At 36.8% G+C, this 12,335-nt stretch overlaps 1 long non-coding RNA gene across 1 annotated transcript; it reads right to left on the bottom strand.

The window, feature by feature from the left end:
* Nucleotides 1-728: 728 nt before the first annotated feature.
* Nucleotides 729-1,155, bottom strand: LOC102216003 (uncharacterized). Its single transcript, XR_312245.1, has 3 exons — nucleotides 1,137-1,155; nucleotides 998-1,031; nucleotides 729-777 (listed from the first exon to the last, which is right to left on the bottom strand). It is a non-coding gene; the product is annotated as an uncharacterized LOC102216003 (long non-coding RNA).
* Between the last annotated feature and the right edge of the window lie 11,180 nt (nucleotides 1,156-12,335).

Below are 12,335 nucleotides of genomic sequence, written 5' to 3' on the forward strand. Positions count from 1 at the left end.
CCCCTCACATATACTAATGTGCCACAAACAGGACTTTAATATCACCAACCATTCCCATGTTATTACGGTGTATCCATATAAATGGCCCACCCTGTACATTTGAAAAAAAAATGCATTAGAATCTGTAGTTTATGTTGTTTATGTTTTCTCTAAACTCATGGGGGAAATCAATAAAACATGTTAAATTTGGGGGGGTTTGGAGTAAGAAACCATCTTGTTCTCACTCCAGCCAAGACTGTGAGCTAATAATTTGCAAAAATTGACACTTTTTTTTAAAGCTTACCAGCAATTAACCAGCAACAGAAGAAGATGGTGGTTACAGACCAACAGACACTGTTGCACCAGTTACACCATAAGCTCAGTGCCAAGAAGACCGGTATGATCCCATACAGGGACATGTAGAGGGAGATAAAAGGCTGTCTGGGACATTGAAACACACCTGAACCTGTGGGGTGCAAAGATAAAGATTTGATTTTTTTCAAACATTGTCTGGCTCATAAAAATAAATTCACATAAATTCAATCTCCGAATGGGAATATGAGCATCTCTTGCTTACCAATCGCCCCTTGGCCAATGAATATTAAGTAAAAAAGAAACAAAATGAGCCCTGAAGGAGGCAAATACAGCATGTTTTCAGTCACAAATAACAGTATCCACCAACTCTAAATGTCTGCAAAAACTTAACACATCACTCTCTCACCTATTGTTATGCATCTCAGTCCACAGATGAATTGTGGTCTCTGACTCCCCTGCATTGTAACTAGTTTTGAATCTAACCTATAAAGACACAAAGTGAGCCACAAGATAGCCTCCTGATGTTTCCATTCCTGTTATTCTGATTAGGTTATAAATGAAAATGATTTACAAAGAAAAATAAGAAAATGTAAAGGTAGAAAGTTATTTACTTTTTACTTACTCTTTAGAGTGCAAGGCTATCAGAAAATTTTTTAATAATAGATATTAGTTTGTAAAAGAGAAATTATGAATGCTTTCTTACCGGATAACAAAAGCAGCTCAACAAACAGATGTTTCTACAAGAAATTAGCATGTTAAAAAACAACTTCATGTGTATTTCAAAATAGTTACAAATTAAAATCCATTATGTGAAAGCATTAAGCAGATAGTTGCAGACCTACCTGTTTGTGTGTCTGTCTGGACTGCTATAAAGATAGAGAACATGGCCACATGTAACATGGGCATGTGAGCACGTTTCAACTTCCTTTTACAGCGTCTTTCACTAGTGCTTGCTCTCAATCTTCCCTTTCCACTAATGTTATTTGGGTGAGGAGTACAGTGATTCACTGGGATAATTATATTTTTACTCATGTGTATGTCAGCAACATTACATAAAAACTAAAAGGTTAAATTAATAACAAGAAGGGGAAAAAAAACATTGTTTTATTGTTCATTTGTTTGTCTTTTTGTGTCAGAAATATGAAGCGTACAGCGTTTTCAGACTATATATCTGAATTTTCTTGTAGTATTACTTGAGGAATTCAGGTTTTAGACTTCAAACAGCTCTTTGTATGGTTCATATTGAGCTACCAGTGTTAAGTAGCTCAATTCGTATGGTCCCTGAATCGCCTCTGTTACTTAAATGATCAGATTAGTAGCCAAGAAGTTTAACTGACTTGATGCTATGCTCTTCCTTTATTTTTTATCAGTATACTTTGATTAAGAAAGTTTAATTTGAAGATGATGAGTTGAATCAGTGCTCAGTGTTAGATAACAAATATGTAGAGGACATCTAAACTGCCATAGAGGGTTTTTTTTTCTCGTCCAGCTTGGCTTCCTTTTTAAGAAGCCAGTGGTTTGAGGATGAGGATCCTTCCCCAACACTACGTCTCATCCTCCTCTGCTGGTCCCCAGTTCCTCTGTCTCAGCCACTGGCCTCCCAGCGGGCCTCCAGATTTCCTCCATCTGCGTTGCTAAGGCCCCAGCAAGCTTACTTCACCACCAGACCTGCACACTCAGTTCAGTCTTGCCCCATAGACAGACAAACTCTTGGTATCAACTCTGAATCAGTATAGATACTTTGCAAACAGGCTGTGTGGGTTTTCATCCCAGATCATGGTAGTCTGAGAAGCTTGGACAGAAAGTTAAAGTTTCACAAAAAGAAGTCCAGTCACTTTCTTTCAAAGCTCCCTATACATTTCAAGCAGACCAAACTTCTAGGATAAAATGACTTTGAGAAGTGAATTTACGAGCACTTCCCCTTATTTGGTCTAAACCACTGAGTCTTCCCTGTCTGAGGTTTTTTTCACTGGTTTTGAGGCAGCACGAGATTTGTCTGCTTTTCCAAAATACTTTCAGTTTCCATATTGACACATTTTTTGGTTCAGTTAAAAAAATATTATGCCAATTAATTAAATTGACAAAGAATAAAGAAGCTACAGCACTGTACTAAACTATGAAATAAAAAATAGGACGATTACATGAATTTTTGTTTTTTATTTAATTTATTTTTTCAGATAAACAAAAAGTTAATAGCTGGGATATTCCCAAATTAAGAAGCTCACATATGGATTTCATTAAGCTATGATTTATATCACACAACATTTTTGTTTACATTCAGAAAACTTTAAACGAAAGGAGGGAAAGTTCCGATTATTTATTCTCAACAACAAAATGCCGGCACTGTATTCGCAATAATCCTCTGAAATCACTGAGAACATGGTCAAAGAAGTCAAACATAAAAAGTAGTTTCCTCTTAATGTAACATAACCGTTTAATGAACATTTTGACTGAAGACTTCTTGCTTTGTCTGCATGACTTCATCAAATTAATATTCTCTATATGTTGTTTTCTAGTTTCTGACAGTTCAGCCTGACATACTCATACTTTTGGGAAACTCCAGGAGCTCTAAGTTTGTAACAACTTAAACAATAATGGAAAAACACAGCAACCACCAAGCCTGACAAACAATAAAAATAATATTTATAATACCCGATGATGTTTGAGAATCATTTGAGGAAATTAAATGTAAAAACATTAATTGCTAAACCTCACTGTGATATTTCTCTAAAAGATCAACAGATCAAACGCATGTTCCTGTAATATGTTTGCTAAAAGTACATAAGACACAAATCCATTGAACTTGAGTGGAACAACAGAATTCATTGTTTTGAATGGGTGAGTGAACACTTTTGACAATATACCGTACATGGAACACGCATGGAAAAACACTCACTACAGTTTTTCTCCATCACTTCGGCACAAAGGAAAGTCATTCTCAGCACTCTTTATGCACTTCTGAGTTTCATAACACAGAGTCACTAAAACAAATAAAACCTTTTTCAAATATGTCAAAACATGAAGAGTCAGTGAATCACTTCAACTCTGTGATGAATGAATAAAAACTTTTTACTATTTCTGTACTTGTAAGTGTGTGTAGAAACAATCAGATTAGGCATTAAGCTATCATGTGTGGGGGAAATGTATTACAAATTTGAGAAGTGCATTAAGAGTAGTGAAAATAACATTTCTGGTTTGATTTTGCACCAAAGTGATCAGTAAAAATCATAACACCACCAAACATGCTGATTGTGATCCGCTGTGTGTGCCTATGTTTTCATGTCAGCCATCTTTATTCTTTTCTTTTTATCTCCGCAGCAGAGCCTCATTATCATCAGCCGGTTTTTCCTTACAGCAGCAACAAATGTAAACGAGTGCAGCAAACAGCACGTAGGTCAGGATGGTGCTCCAAAATGCAAACAGGTTTTTGTTTTTGTTGTGTTCTTGTTGTAGTTTGGTTCATAAATGGAGAAGATCGCCACATTACCTGTAGAAATAAAGTAAAAAAGATCTCAGATAGTAATGTTTGGTTAGGCTAAAAAATTGTGAAATAAAGCTGAAAAAGTTGTATTGTCATAACTTAACAAAAATCATTTCATTCAGTAAATCAGAACATAAACTAATTTCCAAATGAGATGTTTTAGCTCAGGACCAAGTCTTTATAGATTATGTATCTATTTAAAGCTGCATAAAAAATTACAGCTTTAAACAGATACATAATCTTTAAACAGATACATAATCTTTAAACAGATACCAAGGACAAAGTATCACCAGAACTGACTACACTGCCTGATACACTCATTATTTGTTACATTGCTCTGTTTTTTCTCAATAACTGTATTTCTGATCTACTTAGTTTTACATTTATGCTGTAATGGATAAAGACGAGTTCCCCAACATCATCACTAAGTAAACACAATAAGAATGCATTTTGTTTGATAAAGTGTATTAATTATTTCTTTGGCTTTTTTTAATGAATGCTGAGGAAAATAACACACCATGAAAAGCATAACGTGTCACGGTTTTTCTTGATTGTCTTATTGCAATTCTCAAAGGAGAAAGGTCATGATAAGCACTCTTAATGGTGTTCTTAAATCAGTATTGCATTTCCACACCTACATGAGCCTTTCGCATTGTTTTTATACACACTTTTACTGTAATTATGGATGATTTGCTACTAAAGATATTTATTACTGTGTTGATGCACTTCTTACTCGTTGTCAAAAACTGACTCAAGTGCAGATTCGGAGTAAAGGGCAAAGGTTTCTTTACAAACAAAAAACACCACAAGCGAGAGACAAGGAAAAAACAATAACTAATACATGTAGCCTCACTGAGCCAGCCGGGTAGACACAGGGACCATGACACTTGTATGTGATGACTCATCAAAACAGTTTGTGTTGGATGTTTGCCCAGCTTGTTGGCATCTTGCACCTTGGATTATCTCTGGACAGCCTGCACCTGGGGTTCTGGATTGTGTGTTTCTTTTGTTTTGTTTTTTATATCAGTCACTCCTTCTATCTGTTGCTTGTATGGTTGTAGGTGGCTGCCTCTCCATGATGGTTCTTCTCCTTGCTTTTCTTCTTTCTGCTGTATGAGGTGTTCACTAAATGTGCACGGTCAGGAGCTTCCTTTTCCTGCTGGGCCTGCCGGCCTCTGTCTCTTCCTATAGCCCACTTATTATCCCAGCAGGGTACCTGATCACTGGGGTATGTGTCGATTGCCCGGATCTTGTTCTTCCGGTTCAGCTGACTCCTCAGGGCTTGCCTGACCCTCTGCAGGTGGTTGTAGTTTTAGCGGCCTCTTCATGGTTCATGGTTCTTCATGGTTTTTATGATGAAGTCTTTCACATTCTCATTGTTTCTCCACATACTTCACTACTGTTTGGTTACTATGTTAATGCACTTCTCAGTTTAAGATGCTGCGGAAAGCTGATTGGTTTATTTGGATTACTGTAATGAGCAGTAGAGCAGACGTACCTAATAAAGTTGGTTGGCGCTGTGTTCTCAGATTGTTTCTTTTTCCTTTGTTTTTTTTATGCAAATAGTTTAATTTGACTCTATTTTGCTTTTCTTCATTTTATTTATTTAGTAAAATTTTTTTTTTTTTTTTAAATCCTTCACATTTAATTTTTGTTTCTGAAAATTATTTACTCTGCATTAGCTATATTCATGTTTTGACAAATGTGAAAAAGGTTTTGATTGTTTTAGTATATTATATACAGGTGAGTCTGTCTAATGAAAAATGCCTTTTAGAGAACTGCTTTGAGAGTGAAGAGAACGACTTCCCCTGTAAGAAAAACTGACCAAACCAAAGAGCAAACCATCAAACAGTGTCATCTGCTTTCAGTTTCACGAGTCAGTTCTTATTTCCCTGCTAATGTTTCCAGACTGATAGTAAAAAGATGAAGTGTGCGGGTGTGAAAAGCTGGCACAGCATGTTACATGCCACAACAGATAGTTTCCATAAGCTCCCATCAAATTATATACAGAAACATTATTTTACACACATTTACACCATCTGAGATAGTTATTCTTTAAACTTTTGTGGTGTTTCATCTCTGAACAAACGGGTACATTTCAAACAGGCCAAACTTTAACTTTCTCCCTCATTTTCTCTGTTTTCAGTTCCACTGTCTTTTTAAATTGTTTAAAAATGTATTGAGCAATTTCCTTTGGTTTTTCAGGGGGAAAAATCACACTAATGAGTGTATGATTAGGGGTGGGTTTTGATAATCGATTTATCCATTAACCAGCCCATGGTGTTTAATATTAGCTTCTGTAAATTGCAGAATACGAACATGAGTGTGCATCATAAACTGCCAGCGCAGACAGAAGGTCATCAGAAAATAGCTCGTTCCCTTTTGCGTCTTTTCTACAATCCATTGAAGTTAATGATTTGATCTACAATTGCTAACATATAATACCAAGAATAATTTTTAAATAATAGAATTAATTAAATCTTGAAAATCATTTTTTTAACCCTGGCTTTTCATTCGAGTTCCGCTTAAGTACCATCAGATTTTTTTTATGTTGTTTATGTTGTCACAATATAATGTATTTGCGTCTAGGGGTGGGTTTTTATAATCGATTTATCAATTAAAATCGATTCTGGCTTGGATAACGTGGAATCGATTTTTTTGATTTTAATTTATTTTGCCCAAAACGCCAGAATCTCAGGTTAAACCTCACAAAATTTCGACAACCACCAAACATTTAAAACAGTAAATGAGAGCAGCTTCTGCACAAAGACGTAAACACAAAGCGCAGACCCGCGGATCAGAATCAGTGAGATGTCGCCTTTTTGCGCTGATTCTAAAGCTGTTAGTTTGATCTCTCTCCAAACATTATTGACCGAACCAGCAGCAAAAGAAGATCCAAACTAAACTTCACATAAACATGAATTTCCTCTGACTTTTGCTGTTTTGTTTCCACCACGATAAAATCACACTTCATGCACAGCTCTCTCTTTCTCAGTATACTTCAAGAACAGTTTCCCTTCAAAAATCTGTTTCCTGCATTATTCACTGCTTATTACGCACCAGTCTGCTGTTGTGTTCACTGCTGTCGGCCTCCCAAAATAAAGCCTCATTTCTGCTGGTCAATAGGCTTCTGAACAAATGTAAACTTTTTAAAATTATGCAAAATGCAAAACGCTTAGCCGTGTCTGTAATAAAACCGTTGTAACTTCAGAGGTAATGTTTATATGTTGATTAATGGTTTTCTTTTGTTTTTGATGTACTGCAGAATATTTTTGTAAAATCCCAGGCCAAGAAAACCACCTTCATGTTTTTCTCTGTTTTATCTTTAGCTACTTTGACACAAAGGCACCTGCTGTGATGCTCACACCTTTGATAAAGTCTCGAAAGTGTCAGCTTCCTTTTTATAGATACAAAAATATGTAAATGTACTGATCTGAATTATAATATTTCTGACTGTCTGAGGCAAAATTTCCCAGATTCAAATTGAATCGAATCGAATCGATTCGGGACCTTGTGAATCGGAATTTGAATCGATTCTAGAAATCAGTGACGATACCCAGCCCTATGTATGATCTGTATGCATAAAATATGAAATATGAAAACTGAAGAAGATACAATAAGGCTAATAAAACAACGTTATGTTATTCTTATTTTCTTTTATTTACAAGTAAATAAAACATAACTCACACATGGATATCATTAACATACATAAAAATTACAGCATATATACTTTTCAAAGGAAAGAGGGCTAGTTAAATTGGGGGTGGGGGGTGACTAGACATAAATCATTAGTTGGTAATTACATGGTAATTGCAAACGTTTCATGTTTCAAGTTTTAGTATTGTGAGGTCTTTATGATACAGAACACTTTAGCTGTTTTTACTATTGTTGTGAATTGGCTGTATATAAGTTAAAGTAAGTGAATTATGATTTCGATTCAGTCATGTTTAGGTTGCTCTTGAAATTGAGACCTCATGTCTCAATGAGATTTGCCTTTGAAAAAAGTAAACTATAAACATTGCATTATTTTGGTTATCCCCAAGCAGCGTTTGAGCCTCACTGTCATCACTTTCTATCAGAAAATAAACAGCTAAAGAATACGAGCAAAAAAGAACAGCTAACAGGACAAAGGCCAGGTTGGTGGTCCAAAATGCAAACAGGTAGAGAGTCTTGTCGCAGTAATGATCGGGGTCTTTAGTGTTCTTGTTGTAGTCAGGTTGATAAACGGAGTAGATGCGAATGGTACCTGGAGAAATATAAAGGAATCAGTTAAGAAAGCTTGATCATGATTGGCTACCGTCATGGTCTGTGTGCAGGAGGCAGGAAAATAAGACACAAATGCGCGCACACAGGGTACGACAAGACGATGAGCAGGGAAAGACGCAGACACTAAATACAAGTGGTGAACAAGAGGAAACAGCTGGGAGACACGGCTGACATGTCTTTTTTGAGGTGGGCAAAACAGGACATTACGCACCCCGATGGGAGACTGTCAAAATAAAACAGGAAGCAGAAAAGCAGATTTGACACAGCGACGTAGACACGACAGGTTTAGGGAGGCACAAAAACAGACCATGGAGCACAGAGACAAGAGTGACAAGGAAGAAACGGAACAGAGGGAGCATGGAATCAATTATTCAATTATTTATTTCTATTTAGTTTCAAAGCTCTTCTTCTTAAAAGCTGCACCAGTGAATTTCAGCCACTTGAAAGCAGCAGAAAACAACACATCACAGTTTGTGAATTGTGACTCTTCTTTTGTATCATTGCAGCCTGAAGCCTGACCTTCAGTCATATTAATCTCATGAAGATTATTTGCATCTACAATAACTTTATTATTTAAAACTGTGATCATGTAAAAGGAAATAAGAGTGATGGGAACTTCTTACACTTCAAGCAAGCACAAAGCAGCAATAGGGATATTTGTCCACTTGTTCATTTCACCAATAATCACCAATAATTTTACTCTTGTGAAAAATCTCTGGGTTTTTCTAGAGAAACATTGATATTTTTTTTTTCACCATCGTGTTGTTACTTTTTTATGCTATGCAGACTGTTAAGAAACTGTATAATTTATAACGCTTACCCATGATGAACCACATAAAGACAATGGCGATGGATGCAGACCAAAGGATGATACCACACCACCTCTTAGACCACAACCAGAACACGGCTATGAATCCATAACCAGACAGATAGACGGGGATGAAGGGGTCGATTCGACAATCATTAATGTGCACCAACCCTGCAAACCACAAGTATGAAAATAAAGACGGTCAAATGGTTATTACATAATTTTGGTTATTTCATTTTTGAAACATTGTTTTCATAAAATATATTTAAATGAAAGCGATCTGAATATGGAGCGTCTGTCACTTACCAGTGATCGCCTGAAGAAAAAACATGATGTGGTAAACCAGCAAGGTGCAAGCTGAAGGAAGGCAGACACAAAGTGATTTCAGTCACAAATGACTCCAAGCCCCACCCGCAGATGTGTGCAAAAACATTTTAAATCATTCTCTCACCTATTGTTTGACGTATCCAGGTGAAATAAGGTCTTTCACTCTCTGGCATTATGACTAATTATAAATGAACCTACAAAGACACAAACAAGGCTGTGAGACATGCTCAAGCTGTCTATATGTCCGGTAAAAGAAACGATAAGTCTAGAATAAGTATGACAAATTATAAACAGTTATTCGTTAGTCTGTGAAAATGAAATGATACTGAACATACAGCATGTCGAAAATCTGAATAACAAATGGATATAAATGTATATCAAATAGTTATCAAATAAACCTTAAATGTATTAAGTGATTGGATTAAGGCCTACCTGTTTGCACGACTGATAGGTCTTTGTCTTTGAAGAGAACGGTTTCACGAGAACTTGGCAATATATAGTGCCGTCAGATTGAAAGTGTTGCTGTCTACACTTCCTTTTACAGTGACTTTCACTTTAATACTTGTCCTTCAGCCATATTCCTTAAAGAACAACACCCCAAACTGTTTTTGGTGTTGTTGGCTCTGTGCAGCAAACTTTAGGTATCTTTCATTTTATCGTGAGTATGAATGAAAACTGCAAGAAATCTGTCTTTTTTTTCTCAATTACAGTTACTGTTTTAGAAATTTTAAAAAATGGATAAGTGACGAGCAGACATCAGCAAAGATACACAGATACCATGAAGTTTTGAGTCATTGTGATAGTGTGCGTCAGCATCCGCATCACTGGGAACACAAGACTGAAACCAGTGGCAATCGCTACAACACTCGCCCTGACAGAGGTGGAGTTTGGATGGTAATACCTGCCTGCAGTCCTGACCTCAAACCCGCTGAACACTTGGATCAGCTTTGGTGTGCTGTTTGTGCCAGAGCGACTAACACAACCACACTGGCTGACTTACAAAGATGGAGACACCAACAGTAGAAACAGTAGGTTTGTATACCAAACTCTACTTTTTAGGATACCAACCGTCTGTACTAATAAATCAGCTGGTGTCAAACTTTGGTACCAGAACACGTCTGGATTAGAGGAAGAACAGGAGTGTCAGAGGAGCGAGCAGCGATCCTCTGATGTGTTGAAGACCAACAAACAAAAATGGCAAGACAACGGTGGTGAGCTGCAAGTTGTCTCATGCGTGTTTAAACTTTTCATAACTTGACAAAGCTCTCAGAAATAACCATGGCAACACATAAAACCTGATAAAGCACCCGGTCAATCAGAAAATATATCTAAAACCTGAAGAGTGTACAGTAGTTGAGCCTGGAATCCAAATTCACTGACAGAGCTGCAGCTAGCATCAGCAATGGAGGACGATGATGAAACACAAAACATCAGCAGCTTCATCTTCTTCAGGTCATCAGGCACTAACTGAGCATTTTTACACTGGGTGCACTCAGATTTCTTATTGGCATGTTACAGTAAATAAACTTCACGTGACATGGCCCACTGCTGCTACTGAGAGGAGGACAACAGGAAGTGTCAGTAAACACGTGCACCATCTCATGGATTACTGACTATCTGACAGACTGGACACAGTGTGTGAGGCTGGGCAGAGCGGTCGCTGATTTGGTGATGTGCAAAGTGATGTTGATTTTCCATCAGTCAGCTGTGGTGAGCACAGCGTACTTTACTGTGGTCTGCTGGGGGATCAGCACTGGAGCTGATCAGGAAGGAGTAATAATGTTTAATTTTATTATTATCAGTAGTAGCAGTAACTACAGCCATGACGAAGGCTGGTGTGATGAATAAAATAAAATAAAATAAAAAATAAAATAAAATAAATGCTTAAAAACAAAAGGGAGGCATTAAGGATTGTGTGATTAGAGGAATTAGGGGGACATCTAGTGGTCTTTGAATGTTATTGCAGTCAGTTCTTTGCTGGACTTGGAAGAAGTGGCGCAAATTACTTGAAGAAAAATGTGCTGTCTAGAAGTCAGATTTGAGTTCTTTTTGTTCTGTACATTTATTTATTTATTTGTTTATTTTTATTTCTTTTTATTGTAGGTGTTGCTATGATCGCACGTAAATATACCCCAAAAACTGGTGGATAGAGTCCTATATGTGACATCACTGTAACCAGTGTTTCTAAGAGGAATCTGCAATCAGCCACTCCTTTAGCTAAATCCTAACTTTGTCATCGAGAGGATTATTTTCTATTTCTCAGTTACTTGTTCATTTAGTCTGTTCATTTAGCAACAGAAAATATTGCACCAGTTCTTCAAACAGCTCAGTACAGAGAAGACGATTATGAGACCACAGAGGAACATATAGATGGGGATGAATGGCGCCTTGGACAGTTATTAATGTGCACAAATCCTACAAACACGAAAATGAGGAGTGTCAAGTTGCTGTTCCACAGTTCATTATTTCATTATGTCATTTCAATTTTCAAGTTTTATTTCCAACACATTAAATGAATGTAGATAAATTCATTCTGATTATAGTGCCTCTCTCACTTACCAACTATCCCCTGAACAACAAACATGATGAAGAATACCATGGAGATCAAATCTGACGGACAGCAGACACGATATGGTTTCATTCACAAATGACACCATGCAGCAGCAGCAGATGTGTGCAAAACTGTTCAAAATCACGTTCTTACTTATTGGTTGAGATATGCAAGTGTGTTGAGGTCTATCACTCTCTGGCATCATGACGAGCTAGTAATGAAGCCTACAGAGACACAAAGGAAGCTGTGAGACGAGCTCAGGTTGTCTGTATGTCAGGTAAATCAAAGATAAGAGTGTCAGAAGGATGACAAATCAGAAAATGCGAAGTGTGTGAAAGTATTACTTAACATACAAATCAAGCTTAAAATAATACAACAGCATACAAGGACATAAATGTCTTTACTTTCATATTCTCACATGAAAGGAACCTGTTAACACATCAGCCAATGATGAACGTGTCATATTACGACATGACGTAAGATAACTTTTTAAATCGTTATTCAATATAAACCACCATCCACAGTATTCATTACTTTTTGTTTATTCACCATAGGGTAAAGGCAAAACAAAAAAGCACAAGCAACAGGGACAGAAGAGCGAGAAGCCT

This window comes from Pundamilia nyererei, unplaced genomic scaffold (genome assembly GCF_000239375.1).
Source record: "Pundamilia nyererei isolate P.nyererei 1_Seehausen unplaced genomic scaffold, PunNye1.0 scaffold00315, whole genome shotgun sequence".
Taxonomy (NCBI): domain Eukaryota; kingdom Metazoa; phylum Chordata; class Actinopteri; order Cichliformes; family Cichlidae; genus Pundamilia; species Pundamilia nyererei.